The following is a 12,504-nucleotide window of genomic DNA, read 5'->3' on the forward strand; positions in this document are numbered from 1 at the left end:
TGCTACTTACACACGCATAATTGTTAGACCACCGTTAGTGCTAGCGATATCTATTTAACACCATTAGTGCTAGCGCTACCCCCCCCCCCCCACCCCTAAGGTTAGCCACATTTTGGGCCATCACCTGTTTGCACCCCTGTTTCATAAGAAAATGAAAAAAAATGCTTTTTTAAAAGAAGGATCACTAAATACTTTGCTCATTTGCTCAACTGGAGAATTCACCTTTTCACCAGACTGTGTCACATATGGACTTAAGTCTAAAGGTATAGTATTTTTTAGTATTGAAACCTTTGTTCTGTTCCCAGGTCTTCAAAATGGACATGTTGTTGGATTGGGATCATGACAAGGTAGGAACAAGGGTTTTCATTAATTCATGCTGGCTGGAATGAAGCTTTGGCCCCAAAGCTGTTAGACACTCTCTCTCTCTCTCTCTCTCTCTCTCTCTCTCTCTCTCTCTCTCTCTCTCTCTCTCTCTCTCTCTCTCTCTCTCTCTCTCTCTCTCTCTCTCTCTCTCTCTCTCTCTCTCTCTCTCTCTCTCTCTCTCTCTCTCTCTCTCTCTCTCTCTCTCTCTCTCTCTCTTTCTGGCCCAGTGGTGGGCATTTTGCTGTGTCCTGTTTTGGTCTTGTCTGGCATGGTGGCATCTAGTTCTACTCTGATATGACTGTTGGCTCTATCATGTGGTTACTGTGTCATTTGGAGCACTGCAGCTTGCATTTGCATTGAGCGTACATCCCAGGTGCACATGCACACACACTCAAGGAAACAACTTAAGGAAACTCAAAGAAAGACATTATAGAAAGTGAGTCAGTATTGGAATGATATTTTGTTCTGTTGTTATTTTCTGTTTTCTAAAGATGCCATTGGAACTGTGAATGTTATGTTTATATTTAAAGGAGAATAAATCCATTGTTGTTGCAATTCTACCTGGAGGTGGATTACGACTTTGTTGGTTTGAATATTTGGACGTGCGTCAAAACCCCTGCCTTGCCTGGATGGTGGTTATTAAATAGTTTGAAGCCACTACACCTTTTCAACTGCACGTTAACGCAAATATCAAATCAGCCAATTATGTGGCAGCAGCTCAAAGCATTTAGGCATGTAGACATGGTCAAGACGATCTGCTGAAGTTCAAACCAAGCATCAGAATGGGAAAGAAAGGGGATTTAAGTGACTTTGAACATGGCATGGGTGTTGGTGCCAGACAGGCTGTTTTGAGTATTTCAGAAAGTGCTGATCTACTGGGATTTTCCATATACTATATGCTCTTCACTACACTAGCATGGACTATATGCTCTTCACTACTCTAGCATGGACTAGAGACTCTTCACTACACTGTGAATAGGGATCATGACAAGGTAGGAACAAGGGTTTTCATTCATTCATTCATGCTGGCTGGAATGAAGCTTTGGCCCCAAAGCTGTTAGACACTCTCTCTCTCTCTCTCTCTCTCTCTCTCTCTCTCTCTCAAATCTCTCTCTCTCTCTCTCTCTCTCTCTCTCTCTCTCTCTCTCTCTCTCTCTCTCTCTCTCTCTCTTTCTGGTCCAGTGGTGGGCATGTTGCTGTGTTCTGTGGTCCTGTTTTGGTCTTGTCTGGCATGGTGGCATCTAGTTCTACTCTGATACAACTGTTTACTCTATCATGTGGTTACTGTGTCATTTGGAGCACTGCAGCTTGCACACACACACGTGTGTGTTCATGTGAAGTAGAAGAAGAAGAAGCTTGTTATGTGACTGTGCTAAAAAGTTTAAGTTTACATTAATCTCTCACCTCTATACCCTCTATCTAATTGAGACAGCGGTAAAGGCTGTTCTCCAACGGGGGTCACGTGCTGGTAACCTCTGTCCCTGAAGAAGCAACAACCAAGAAGAAATCCCTCATTAAGTGTCTTTTAGCTTGCTATGTGATTGTGTATAAAGTTTAGGTCTAATTGAGACAGCGGTAAAGGCTGTTCTCCAACGGGGGTCACGTGCTGGTAACCTCTGTCCCTGAAGAAGCAACAACCAAGAAGACGTCGCTCATTAAGTGCCTTTTAGCTCTATACCCTCTATCTAATTGAGACAGCGGTAAAGGCTGTTCTCCAAAAGGGGTCACGTGCTGGTAACCTCTGTCCCTGAAGAAGCAACAACCAAGAAGACGTCGCTCATTAAGTGCCTTTTAGCTTGCTATGTGATTGTGCTACAAAGTTTAAGTCTAATTGAGACAGCGGTAAAGGCTGTTCTCCAACAGGGGTCACGTGCTGGTAACCTCTGTCCCTGAAGAAGCAACAACCAAGAAGACGTCGCTCATTAAGTGCCTTTTAGCTCTATACCCTCTATCTAATTGAGACAGCGGTAAAGGCTGTTCTCCAACGGGGGTCACGTGCTGGTAACCTCTGTCCCTGAAGAAGCAACAACCAAGAAGACGTCGCTCATTAAGTGCCTTTTAGCTCTATACCCTCTATCTAATTGAGACAGCGGTAAAGGCTGTTCTCCAACGGGGGTCACGTGCTGGTAACCTCTGTCCCTGAAGAAGCAACAACCAAGAAGACGTCGCTCATTAAGTGCCTTTTAGCTCTATACCCTCTATCTAATTGAGACAGCGGTAAAGGCTGTTCTCCAACAGGGGTCACGTGCTGGTAACCGTTGTCCCTGAAAAAGCAACAACCAAGAAGACGTCGCTCATTAAGTGCCTTTTAGCTCTATACCCTCTATCTAATTGAGACAGCGGTAAAGGCTGTTCTCCAACGGGGGTCACGTGCTGGTAACCTCTGTCCCTGAAGAAGCAACAACCAAGAAGACGTCGCTCATTAAGTGCCTTTTAGCTCTATACCCTCTATCTAATTGAGACAGCGGTAAAGGCTGTTCTCCAACGGGGGTCACGTGCTGGTAACCTCTGTCCCTGAAGAAGCAACAACCAAGAAGACGTCGCTCATTAAGTGCCTTTTAGCTCTATACCCTCTATCTAATTGAGACAGTGGTAAAGGCTGTTCTCCAACAAGGGTCACGTGCTGGTAACCTCTGTCCCTGAAGAAGCAACAACCAAGAAGACGTCGCTCATTAAGTGCCTTTTAGCTTGCTATGTGATTGTGCTACAAAGTTTAAGTCTAATTGAGACAGCGGTAAAGGCTGTTCTCCAACGGGGGTCACGTGCTGGTAACCTCTGTCCCTGAAGAAGCAACAACCAAGAAGACGTCGCTCATTAAGTGCCTTTTAGCTCTATACCCTCTATCTAATTGAGACAGCGGTAAAGGCTGTTCTCCAACGGGGGTCACGTGCTGGTAACCTCTGTCCCTGAAGAAGCAACAACCAAGAAGACGTCGCTCATTAAGTGCCTTTTAGCTCTATACCCTCTATCTAATTAAGACAGCGGTAAAGGCTGTTCTCCAACAGGGGTCACGTGCTGGTAACCTCTGTCCCTGAAGAAGCAACAACCAAGAAGACGTCGCTCATTAAGTGCCTTTTAGCTCTATACCCTCTATCTAATTGAGACTGCGGTAAAGGCTGTTCTCCAATGGGGGTCACGTGCTGGTAACCTCTGTCCCTGAAGAAGCAACAACCAAGAAGACGTCGCTCATTAAGTGCCATTTAGCTCTATACCCTCTATCTAATTGAGACAGCGGTAAAGGCTGTTCTCCAACAGGGGTCATGTGCTGGTAACCTCTGTCCCTGAAGAAGCAACAACCAAGAAGACGTCGCTCATTAAGTGCCTTGTAGCTCTATACCCTCTATCTAATTGAGACAGCGGTAAAGGCTGTTCTCCAACGGGGGTCACGTGCTGGTAACCTCTGTCCCTGAAGAAGCAACAACCAAGAAGACGTCGCTCATTAAGTGCCTTTTAGCTCTATACCCTCTATCTAATTGAGACATCGGTAAAGGCTGTTCTCCAACAGGGGTCACGTGCTGGTAACCTCTGTCCCTGAAGAAGCAACAACCAAGAAGACGTCGCTCATTAAGTGCCATTTAGCTCTATACCCTCTATCTAATTGAGACAGCGGTAAAGGCTGTTCTCCAACAGGGGTCATGTGCTGGTAACCTCTGTCCCTGAAGAAGCAACAACCAAGAAAACGTCGCTCATTAAGTGCCTTTTAGCTTGCTATGTGATTGTGCTACAAAGTTTAAGTCTAATTGAGACAGCGGTAAAGGCTGTTCTCCAACGGGGGTCACGTGCTGGTAACCTCTGTCCCTGAAGAAGCAACAACCAAGAAGACGTCGCTCATTAAGTGCCTTTTAGCTCTATACCCTCTATCTAATTGAGACATCGGTAAAGGCTGTTCTCCAACAGGGGTCACGTGCTGGTAACCTCTGTCCCTGAAGAAGCAACAACCAAGAAGATGTCGCTCATTAAGTGCCTTTTAGCTTGCTATGTGATTGTGCTACAAAGTTTAAGTCTAATTGAGACAGCGGTAAAGGCTGTTCTCCAACGGGGGTCACGTGCTGGTAACCTCTGTCCCTGAAGAAGCAACAACCAAGAAGACGTCGCTCATTAAGTGCCTTTTAGCTCTATACCCTCTATCTAATTAAGACAGCGGTAAAGGCTGTTCTCCAACGGGGGTCACGTGCTGGTAACCTCTGTCCCTGAAGAAGCAACAACCAAGAAGACGTCGCTCATTAAGTGCCTTTTAGCTCTATACCCTCTATCTAATTGAGACAGCGGTAAAGGCTGTTCTCCAACGGGGGTCACGTGCTGGTAACCTCTGTCCCTGAAGAAGCAACAACCAAGAAGACGTCGCTCATTAAGTGCCTTTTAGCTCTATACCCTCTATCTAATTGAGACAGCGGTAAAGGCTGTTCTCCAACAGGGGTCACGTGCTGGTAACCTCTGTTCCTGAAGAAGCAACAACCAAGAAGACGTCGCTCATTAAGTGCCTTTTAGCTCTATACCCTCTATCTAATTGAGACAGCGGTAAAGGCTGTTCTCCAACGGGGGTCACGTGCTGGTAACCTCTGTCCCTGAAGAAGCAACAACCAAGAAGACGTCGCTCATTAAGTGCCTTTTAGCTCTATACCCTCTATCTAATTGAGACAGCGGTAAAGGCTGTTCTCCAACGGGGGTCACGTGCTGGTAACCTCTGTCCCTGAAGAAGCAACAACCAAGAAGACGTCGCTCATTAAGTGCCTTTTAGCTCTATACCCTCTATCTAATTGAGACAGCGGTAAAGGCTGTTCTCCAACAGGGGTCATGTGCTGGTAACCTCTGTCCCTGAAGAAGCAACAACCAAGAAAACGTCGCTCATTAAGTGCCTTTTAGCTTGCTATGTGATTGTGCTACAAAGTTTAAGTCTAATTGAGACAGCGGTAAAGGCTGTTCTCCAACGGGGGTCACGTGCTGGTAACCTCTGTCCCTGAAGAAGCAACAACCAAGAAGACGTCGCTCATTAAGTGCCTTTTAGCTCTATACCCTCTATCTAATTGAGACAGCGGTAAAGGCTGTTCTCCAACGGGGGTCACGTGCTGGTAACCTCTGTCCCTGAAGAAGCAACAACCAAGAAGACGTCGCTCATTAAGTGCCTTTTAGCTCTATACCCTCTATCTAATTGAGACAGCGGTAAAGGCTGTTCTCCAACGGGGGTCACGTGCTGGTAACCTCTGTCCCTGAAGAAGCAACAACCAAGAAGACGTCGCTCATTAAGTGCCTTTTAGCTCTATACCCTCTATCTAATTGAGACAGCGGTAAAGGCTGTTCTCCAACGGGGGTCACGTGCTGGTAACCTCTGTCCCTGAAGAAGCAACAACCAAGAAGACGTCGCTCATTAAGTGCCTTTTAGCTCTATACCCTCTATCTAATTGAGACAGCGGTAAAGGCTGTTCTCCAACGGGGGTCACGTGCTGGTAACCTCTGTCCCTGAAGAAGCAACAACCAAGAAGATGTCGCTCATTAAGTGCCTTTTAGCTTGCTATGTGATTGTGCTACAAAGTTTAAGTCTAATTGAGACAGCGGTAAAGGCTGTTCTCCAACGGGGGTCACGTGCTGGTAACCTCTGTCCCTGAAGAAGCAACAACCAAGAAGACGTCGCTCATTAAGTGCCTTTTAGCTCTATACCCTCTATCTAATTGAGACAGCGGTAAAGGCTGTTCTCCAACGGGGGTCACGTGCTGGTAACCTCTGTCCCTGAAGAAGCAACAACCAAGAAGACGTCGCTCATTAAGTGCCTTTTAGCTCTATACCCTCTATCTAATTGAGACAGCGGTAAAGGCTGTTCTCCAACGGGGGTCACGTGCTGGTAACCTCTGTCCCTGAAGAAGCAACAACCAAGAAGATGTTGCTCATTAATGCCTTTTAGCTCTATACCCTCTATCTAATTGTGACAGCGGTAAAGGCTGTTCTCCAACAGGGGTCACGTGCTGGTAACCTCTGTCCCTGAAGAAGCAACAACCAAGAAGACGTCGCTCATTAAGTGCCTTTTAGCTCTATACCCTCTATCTAATTGAGACAGCGGTAAAGGCTGTTCTCCAACGGGGGTCACGTGCTGGTAACCTCTGTCCCTGAAGAAGCAACAACCAAGAAGACGTCGCTCATTAAGTGCCTTTTAGCTCTATACCCTCTATCTAATTGAGACAGCGGTAAAGGCTGTTCTCCAACGGGGGTCACGTGCTGGTAACCTCTGTCCCTGAAGAAGCAACAACCAAGAAGACGTCGCTCATTAAGTGCCTTTTAGCTTGCTATGTGATTGTGCTACAAAGTTTAAGTCTAATTGAGACAGCGGTAAAGGCTGTTCTCCAACGGGGGTCACGTGCTGGTAACCTCTGTCCCTGAAGAAGCAACAACCAAGAAGACGTCGCTCATTAAGTGCCTTTTAGCTTGCTATGTGATTGTACTACAAAGTTTAAGTCTAATTGAGACAGCGGTAAAGGCTGTTCTCCAACGGGGGTCACGTGCTGGTAACCTCTGTCCCTGAAGAAGCAACAACCAAGAAGACGTCGCTCATTAAGTGCCTTTTAGCTCTATACCCTCTATCTAATTGAGACAGCGGTAAAGGCTGTTCTCCAACGGGGGTCACGTGCTGGTAACCTCTGTCCCTGAAGAAGCAACAACCAAGAAGACGTCGCTCATTAAGTGCCTTTTAGCTCTATACCCTCTATCTAATTGAGACAGCGGTAAAGGCTGTTCTCCAACGGGGGTCACGTGCTGGTAACCGCTGTCCCTGAAGAAGCAACAACCAAGAAGACGTCGCTCATTAAGTGCCTTTTAGCTCTATACCCTCTATCTAATTGAGACAGCGGTAAAGGCTGTTCTCCAACAGGGGTCACGTGCTGGTAACCTCTGTCCCTGAAGAAGCAACAACCAAGAAGACGTCGCTCATTAAGTGCCTTTTAGCTTGCTATGTGATTGTGCTACAAAGTTTAAGTCTAATTGAGACAGCGGTAAAGGCTGTTCTCCTACGGGGGTCACGTGCTGGTAACCTCTGTCCCTGAAGAAGCAACAACCAAGAAGACGTCGCTCAATAAGTGCCTTTTAGCTCTATACCCTCTATCTAATTGAGACAGCGGTAAAGGCTGTTCTCCAACGGGGGTCACGTGCTGGTAACCTCTGTCCCTGAAGAAGCAACAACCAAGAAGACGTCGCTCATTAAGTGCCTTTTAGCTCTATACCCTCTATCTAATTGAGACAGCGGTAAAGGCTGTTCTCCAACGGGGGTCACGTGCTGGTAACCTCTGTCCCTGAAGAAGCAACAACCAAGAAGACGTCGCTCATTAAGTGCCTTTTAGCTCTATACCCTCTATCTAATTGAGACAGCGGTAAAGGCTGTTCTCCAACGGGGGTCACGTGCTGGTAACCTCTGTCCCTGAAGAAGCAACAACCAAGAAGACGTCGCTCATTAAGTGCCTTTTAGCTTGCTATGTGATTGTGCTACAAAGTTTAAGTCTAATTGAGACAGCGGTAAAGGCTGTTCTCCAATGGGGGTCACGTGCTGGTAACCTCTGTCCCTGAAGAAGCAACAACCAAGAAGACGTCGCTCATTAAGTGCCTTTTAGCTTGCTATGTGATTGTACTACAAAGTTTAAGTCTAATTGAGACAGCGGTAAAGGCTGTTCTCCAACGGGGGTCACGTGCTGGTAACCTCTGTCCCTGAAGAAGCAACAACCAAGAAGACGTTGCTCATTAATGCCTTTTAGCTCTATACCCTCTATCTAATTGAGACAGCGGTAAAGGCTGTTCTCCAACGGGGGTCACGTGCTGGTAACCTCTGTCCCTGAAGAAGCAACAACCAAGAAGACGTCGCTCATTAAGTGCCTTTTAGCTCTATACCCTCTATCTAATTGAGACAGCGGTAAAGGCTGTTCTCCAACAGGGGTCACGTGCTGGTAACCTCTGTCCCTGAAGAAGCAACAACCAAGAAGACGTCGCTCATTAAGTGCCTTTTAGCTTGCTATGTGATTGTACTACAAAGTTTAAGTCTAATTGAGACAGCGGTAAAGGCTGTTCTCCAACGGGGGTCACGTGCTGGTAACCTCTGTCCCTGAAGAAGCAACAACCAAGAAGACGTCGCTCATTAAGTGCCTTTTAGCTTGCTATGTGATTGTACTACAAAGTTTAAGTCTAATTGAGACAGCGGTAAAGGCTGTTCTCCAACGGGGGTCACGTGCTGGTAACCTCTGTCCCTGAAGAAGCAACAACCAAGAAGACGTCGCTCATTAAGTGCCTTTTAGCTCTATACCCTCTATCTAATTGAGACAGCGGTAAAGGCTGTTCTCCAACGGGGGTCACGTGCTGGCAACCTCTGTCCCTGAAGAAGCAACAACCAAGAAGACGTCGCTCATTAAGTGCCTTTTAGCTCTATACCCTCTATCTAATTGAGACAGCGGTAAAGGCTGTTCTCCAACAGGGGTCACGTGCTGGTAACCGTTGTCCCTGAAAAAGCAACAACCAAGAAGACGTCGCTCATTAAGTGCCTTTTAGCTCTATACCCTCTATCTAATTGAGACAGCGGTAAAGGCTGTTCTCCAACGGGGGTCACGTGCTGGTAACCTCTGTCCCTGAAGAAGCAACAACCAAGAAGACGTCGCTCATTAAGTGCCTTTTAGCTCTATACCCTCTATCTAATTGAGACAGCGGTAAAGGCTGTTCTCCAACGGGGGTCACGTGCTGGTAACCTCTGTCCCTGAAGAAGCAACAACCAAGAAGACGTCGCTCATTAAGTGCCTTTTAGCTCTATACCCTCTATCTAATTGAGACAGTGGTAAAGGCTGTTCTCCAACAAGGGTCACGTGCTGGTAACCTCTGTCCCTGAAGAAGCAACAACCAAGAAGACGTCGCTCATTAAGTGCCTTTTAGCTTGCTATGTGATTGTGCTACAAAGTTTAAGTCTAATTGAGACAGCGGTAAAGGCTGTTCTCCAACGGGGGTCACGTGCTGGTAACCTCTGTCCCTGAAGAAGCAACAACCAAGAAGACGTCGCTCATTAAGTGCCTTTTAGCTCTATACCCTCTATCTAATTGAGACAGCGGTAAAGGCTGTTCTCCAACGGGGGTCACGTGCTGGTAACCTCTGTCCCTGAAGAAGCAACAACCAAGAAGACGTCGCTCATTAAGTGCCTTTTAGCTCTATACCCTCTATCTAATTAAGACAGCGGTAAAGGCTGTTCTCCAACAGGGGTCACGTGCTGGTAACCTCTGTCCCTGAAGAAGCAACAACCAAGAAGACGTCGCTCATTAAGTGCCTTTTAGCTCTATACCCTCTATCTAATTGAGACAGCGGTAAAGGCTGTTCTCCAATGGGGGTCACGTGCTGGTAACCTCTGTCCCTGAAGAAGCAACAACCAAGAAGACGTCGCTCATTAAGTGCCATTTAGCTCTATACCCTCTATCTAATTGAGACAGCGGTAAAGGCTGTTCTCCAACAGGGGTCATGTGGTGGTAACCTCTGTCCCTGAAGAAGCAACAACCAAGAAGACGTCGCTCATTAAGTGCCTTGTAGCTCTATACCCTCTATCTAATTGAGACAGCGGTAAAGGCTGTTCTCCAACAGGGGTCATGTGCTGGTAACCTCTGTCCCTGAAGAAGCAACAACCAAGAAAACGTCGCTCATTAAGTGCCTTTTAGCTTGCTATGTGATTGTGCTACAAAGTTTAAGTCTAATTGAGACAGCGGTAAAGGCTGTTCTCCAACGGGGGTCACGTGCTGGTAACCTCTGTCCCTGAAGAAGCAACAACCAAGAAGACGTCGCTCATTAAGTGCCTTTTAGCTCTATACCCTCTATCTAATTGAGACAGCGGTAAAGGCTGTTCTCCAACGGGGGTCACGTGCTGGTAACCTCTGTCCCTGAAGAAGCAACAACCAAGAAGACGTCGCTCATTAAGTGCCTTTTAGCTCTATACCCTCTATCTAATTGAGGCAGCGGTAAAGGCTGTTCTCCAACGGGGGTCACGTGCTGGTAACCTCTGTCCCTGAAGAAGCAACAACCAAGAAGACGTCGCTCATAAGTGCCTTTTAGCTCTATACCCTCTAACTAATTGAGACAGCGGTAAAGGCTGTTCTCCAACGGGGGTCACGTGCTGGTAACCTCTGTCCCTGAAGAAGCAACAACCAAGAAGACATTGCTCATTAAGTGCCTTTTAGCTCTATACCCTCTATCTAATTGAGACAGCGGTAAAGGCTGTTCTCCAACAGGGGTCATGTGCTGGTAACCTCTGTCCCTGAAGAAGCAACAACCAAGAAGACGTTGCTCATTAATGCCTTTTAGCTCTATACCCTCTATCTAATTGTGACAGCGGTAAAGGCTGTTCTCCAACGGGGGTCTCGTGCTGGTAACCTCTGTCCCTGAAGAAGCAACAACCAAGAAGACGTCGCTCATTAAATGCCTTTTAGCTCTATACCCTCTATCTAATTGAGACAGCGGTAAAGGCTGTTCTCCAACAGGGGTCATGTGCTGGTAACCTCTGTCCCTGAAGAAGCAACAACCAAGAAGACGTCGCTCATTAAGTGCCTTTTAGCTCTATACCCTCTATCTAATTGAGACAGCGGTAAAGGCTGTTCTCCAACGGGGGTCACGTGCTGGTAACCTCTGTCCCTGAAGAAGCAACAACCAAGAAGAAATCGCTCATTAAGTGTCTTTTAGCTTGCTATGTGATTGTGTATAAAGTTTAAGTCTAATTGAGACAGCGGTAAAGGCTGTTCTCCAACGGGGGTCACGTGCTGGTAACCTCTGTCCCTGAAGAAACAACAACCAAGAAGACCTCGGTCATTAGGTGCCTTTTAGCTTGCTATAAGATTGTGCTAAAAAGTTTAAGTCTAATTGAGACAGCGGTAAAGGCTGTTCTCCAACAGGGGTCACGTGCTAGTAACCTCTGTCCCTGAAGAAGCAACAACCAAGAAGACGTCGCTCATTAAGTGCCTTTTAACTCTATACCCTCTATCTAATTGAGACAGCGGTAAAGGCTGTTCTCCAACAGGGGTCACGTGCTGGTAACCTCTGTCCCTGAAGAAGCAACAACCAAGGAGACGTCGGTTATTAAGTGCCTTTTAGTTCGCTGTATGTAACTTTGCTTAAATAAATAGTCTGTAGCTCAGAAGCTTTGCTCGTGATCTATTTCACTACTCTACCATGGATTATATGCTCTTCACTACTCTACCATGGACTATATGCTCTTCACTACTCTAGCATGGACAAAATGCTCTTCACTACTCTAGTATGGACAAAATGCTCTTCACTACTCTACCATGGACAAAATGCTCTTCACTACTCTACCATGGACTATGTCCAACCTGTCCAACCTGTGGTCAGATTCTTCCCATCCTACAGAGGTCGGAGGGTTACTCAGCCCAGACAGAGGACTCCACATTCGAGAGGAACATCAAGGAGAAGATTTGGACCGATCTCTCCACACGTTACCAGGTACTGTGACTGAAATTTATTAATTTCACCATGAATATGGCAGATATCACAGACACTAAAACAAGTTCACATTCCGTCACATTTTTCCCAGATTGTTGAACATGAATGAATGTGTCTTCCTTTTTTCAAATGAAGGAGGATGATGTCCAGACCTTCCTGGAGGAGGCCACAGTGATGGACCCGAGATCTCTGGTTGATACCATCTGGGACAGGTTGAGCGCAGCAGCAGTAGCAGTAAATACCACAGTGGCAGACGAGGTATTTGACTGACAATCCTTTTGATTGTGGCACATTTCTATTGTGATATCTTTCCTCTGGTTCCATTCATGGCACTTACATGGTCAGTTTCTTCTCAAGCGAACAGAGCAAGAGACACAGAGATGGTGCAGTTCATTATGAGCATATGGCACAGATTAAAATATGAAACTTTAATCAAACCATTCAACTAAACCATTTGGTTATAATAATAAATAATTCCTGTAAAAGTACGTTTATGGTCCATTTAATTTCAGACCCCACCCATAAAGCAACACATGACAATCTTGGAGGAACTGTTTGCAGTGGAGGACTGCAAGCTGCAACACACAAACAACAGACCACCCCGTCCATCATGACAGAATTGAACAGGAAGTCTCGATCTAGAGAGGCCTGCCTCCAATCCCTGTATCAGCTGACCCTGCTCTCTGGTGGTGG

This window comes from Nansenia antarctica (assembly GCF_963989245.1).
Source record: "Nansenia antarctica genome assembly, chromosome: 6".
NCBI classification, from domain to species: Eukaryota; Metazoa; Chordata; class Actinopteri; order Argentiniformes; family Microstomatidae; genus Nansenia; species Nansenia antarctica.